Source organism: Elephantulus edwardii, unplaced genomic scaffold (assembly GCF_000299155.1).
Source record: "Elephantulus edwardii isolate Elephantulus edwardi_28Jun2011 unplaced genomic scaffold, EleEdw1.0 scaffold00018, whole genome shotgun sequence".
Lineage (NCBI taxonomy): Eukaryota > Metazoa > Chordata > Mammalia > Macroscelidea > Macroscelididae > Elephantulus > Elephantulus edwardii.
The window spans coordinates 10,689,229-10,693,581 of NW_006399768.1; the positions used below are offsets into that span (position 1 = coordinate 10,689,229).

At 41.4% G+C, this 4,353-nt stretch overlaps 1 pseudogene; it reads left to right on the forward strand.

Annotated features, from left to right (window-relative positions):
- Positions 1 to 439: 439 nt before the first annotated feature.
- Positions 440 to 4,353, forward strand: part of LOC102850092 — a 14,997-nt pseudogene continuing 11,083 nt past the window's right edge.

Below are 4,353 nucleotides of genomic sequence, written 5' to 3' on the forward strand. Positions count from 1 at the left end.
GGCAGGGCATGACTGATGCGCCCTCTGCCTGTGCTTATGTGAGAGAAAGCGGCCGAGGGAGGGAGCGTGCCGAGCCCGGGCTGCCCTCCCCTCTCACTTTCCCTCGGAAGCGGTCGCCTTCACGCTCCCCACTTCCCTTGCCTCCTCCCCAGCGGCGCTACCTTCCCTCCCCTTTCCTTGCCTCCCCTCCTCTCTTGAGAGTCCGAGGCTAGAGAAGCAATTTCAGCCGTGGGTCTGGAGGTCTGCAGGATTAACTTTAAAACCAAGTTACCATGCTTGTAAAGTTGCAATCTGGAGAAGGTAGATTAGGCACAAAGGAGAAAGACCCTATATACTTGCTAGTTGCTGGGCTCCTGTCCTCCTACTGGCGCGGCTCGCCCAAAGCCCCTCATCTAAATTACATAGAGACCTGGAGTTCTTAAAGTTCCAAGACCCAATAATGGCAAAAATCCCGCCAAAACCTTGCAATAAGCAGCAGCCCTGCTCTTACCCTTCCTCTGGGTAATGTAAGTCTTATTACTGGAAGAGCTTGACCGAGAGTATAATAATAAGCAGACTTTTTGAGATAGATGCTTAATGAGCCATTCTTTGGAATCCTAACTTTGGGCAAGTGGCACAAGGGGCCAAAATCTTCTGAGGGAATAGAGGAACACAGAAAGAAAGGTTCCTCTTAAGGCCACAAGAAATTGAGTTTAAATGAGGAAGATAGATCTTTGTTAAATATTGTAGAAATAGCATCAGAGCAACTGCATTTGCTTTCTTGGAAAAGCACCCAGAGACCCAGTTGTTTAGCTTAAGCTGTTGGCTATTGTTTTGTGGGGTTTTTTTCTCCCTTCAGGCAGAGTGGGCATGTTTCATTGTGTCAAACTTAAGTTTCAGGGAGGAGGATATCCAGAGCATGAAAATTTGCCTAGTTGTGTGCCTACTTTTAAATTGGTAGACTTTCTCATTTGATTTAGCTTCCTATGAAATCTGAATCTCCTCCCACCGATCATTCACTTGAAAGCTGAAATAAGACTAAGGTCCTAGAACCCTTTGCTTTCTATATTCTCTCCTTGTTGAAGGTCACTATTTTTACAGAGTATTTTTTCCCCTCAATTCATCACTTCTGAACACAATAAATTTACTTTTGCTTCCACATTTGAGTATGTCAGATGTTTAAGTACTATCCTCCCAGCTAAATAGCCCTGTTTTCATGTTCTTAATAAAACATGCACTGCTGAGAAATTAGACTCAGTACTTGGTGTTCCAGTAAGCAAGCAGATAAGGGTCTTCCTTGTCCAGACACCACTATGCATTTGTTGATGAATCCTCAGATCAAGTTTATTTTCTCACAGTGTTGACTCACATTACATTTGGAGTCAACTAAATTCCTCAAGATGTTTTCCTGTGTACTGTTTTTTAGTCACGTATACACTACACAGCTTGGTGGACTCACTTTTCTGTGTCCAATGTCTGAGTTATTTTGGGTTTTTTTCCCCTTTATCTTCCTTAAATTCTACACAAAATTCTTCAACACAACTTGATGTTTGTGTTGTTATGAGCCATCAAGTCACTTGTGACTCATAGCAACCCTATGTACAACAGCTCTGAACCCTGCTCTATTCTGGAACTCTAACACTTGTCAGTGTCTTATTTCTTATTTCCTGCCATTCTCCTATCTAATCAGCCTGTCTCAATTGTCTTCTGACACTGATAAATCTGTGAAAAAGAAAGAGTAGTCTGGAATACGATTAAGGTAGAAACTGGAGTTCTTTTTAACTACTCTGTATTATATTGTTGTATGCAGTCAAGTTGGAACCCACCCAAAGCTGACTTTCCAAGAAATTCTCAAAGAAAAATTGCTCAGAAGAGATTGTCCATCCTTCTCCCATGGCGCAACTGGTAGATTTGAGCCACCTGTCTTTTGCAGCACAGTTTCTTACCATTAGGCCACCAAAGCTCCCTAGTCTCTCATAACTTCTTGTTCAATACTGTCAAATCCGACTCATGCATAGCTCACCCTCGAGCAGGTTTACAGAGGCAGCACATGCCATAGGAGGAGATTGTCTATCATTCTCCCTTGAACCACCTGGTAGATTCAAACTATATACCTTTAAATTGTCAGCATAATCCCTTACCACCTTAATCTTGATTGGGACCTCTGATGGCCTAGTGGTAAGGAGCTGCACCACCAGTTCAGAGGCATGTGGTTTGTATTCCCCCACCACTCAGAGGGAGAAAGATGGACATTCTCTTCTTGTGTGTTTTTCTTCCTCTGAAAACAAACTTGCTGGAAGTCAGCTGTGAGTTGGTTCAGACTTGACCATATATAACAATTACATTATGAACTAAAGTTTATAGTTTAAATTAGGGTTCACGCTTCTCCTTTGTATGGCTCTATAGGTTTTAAGGAAAGTATATCTTGTGTCAGTCACTGGGGTAAAGAGGGTAGGTGTGTCAGAGACAAAAAGGTTGGCACAGGATAGAGCAGGGTTTAAGGCTCTTGTACATAGGGTTGCTATGAGTCACTAGCGACTCAACGGCACATATCAACAACAACAATAATATCCCATATCTATCACTATAATATCATGCAGAATAGCTTTATTGCCTATAAAACATCCGTGCTTTACAGGTGATATTTTGCTTCTGAAGTTTTATTTGAAATTGTTTTCCTCTAGTACTAAAAGCATGGTCCTTGTGAATTGAGACCGTCTGTGAACATGACACAGATGGGACTGTAGATCACTTATGTCAATATGATTTATTTGTTTCTTCTAGGAAATGTGAAACTTGAAAAGATAAAATTATAAACCAATAATTAGCGTCATTCTCTGATTCAGGAAATGCCCACAAATCAACAGTGATTAAATTCTCTTTTCCTTCTCTCCAGTCAGAAACCTGGGAAGCTCAATTGATATTTAAATTCGAACTCTTTTCAGATCAGAGAAATACCCACTGGGGTAGATTTTAAACTCTGATTGTGCTCTGAGCTGAATCTGATTCCTCAAGAGTGTAATTAGTTGTCAGATTTTGCACAGCTTTGGCAAGAGTGCAAACTTTACTAAAAAAGAAGTGGAGAGCCAGTTAGGCAAAACATGGTAAATATCACTGTCTTTTATCCAGTGCTGATATAACTTAAAGATCACAACTGAATTCATTTTGTAATAGAAAATGGAAATTTATTTTATCCCACTTTAGAAGACAAAAGATAGAATTCAAGGTCCCAGCTCTATGGGAATACTTTCTATTTCGATCAACTCTGGAAATGGTCCCTGATTCTTCTGAGTCTGTATTCCTGGGAGAGCAGGGGTTTTGGTAGGTGGGCCTTTCTCTTCTGACACTAACTCTCTACTTCTCGCGCTGCTCCTTTTATAAAGGTACTCCTTAGATTATGAAGATCCAACTCATGCACTGTCCATATTTAAAAAACAACTGACTACTGTCAAGAGTGCCTATCTTCCTCTTAAAGAGTTGTAGGGGGATTCAAAGTCCCAGAGAAGCTGGGCCTTTGTTTCAGTATCACACCTCCCTAAAGACAGTGCCACCAATTGTTGTTGTTGTTGTTGTTGTTGTTGTTGTTGTTGTTATGAGCTATTGAGTTGTCTATGACTCATAACAACCCTACATACAGGAGCCCTAAACCCTACTTTGTCCTGTGACAGTCTTATTGTCTACTCCATTACCCCAGTCACTAAATCAGTGCATCTCATTGAGGGTCCTTCTCTCTTGCGCTGTGTCTCCACCCTCCCAAGCATGATGTCCCTCTCCAAGGACTGGTCAAACTTTGCACCATATCCAAAGTATGTCAGACGAAGCTTCAGAATCCTTGACTCCAAGGAGCAGCCTAGTTTCACCCTCTCTAGGTTGAATACTTTTGTTCTCCTAGCAGTACATGATTCAATACTCTTCTCCAACACCACAATTCAAAGGCATCAATTCTCCTTTTGTCATCCCTAATCGTTGTTCAGCTTTCTGATGCATAGCAAGTAATTGCAAAGATTATGGCCTGGATCAGGCACACTTTAGTCTTCAGACTGACATCGTTGGTCTTCAGTACTTTTGAGAGGTATCTGATAGAGGTTTTTCCCAGTATAATTTGTTTTTTTATTTCCTGGCTGCTAGTACCAAGAGAAGTGAAGGAAGAAGTTCAAGCTGCTTTGAAGGAAATAGCAAAAAATAATGCCCCAGGCATAGATGGTATACCAATTGAAGTATTTCAGATAACAGATGTTGCCTTGGATGTGCTCACCTAGTTGTACCAAGAAATCTGGAGAACAACCACTGGGCCAACTGACTGGAAGAGATGTATATTTGTTCCCATTCCAAAGAAAGGTGACCCAACTGAGTGTGGAAACTACAGAACAGTGT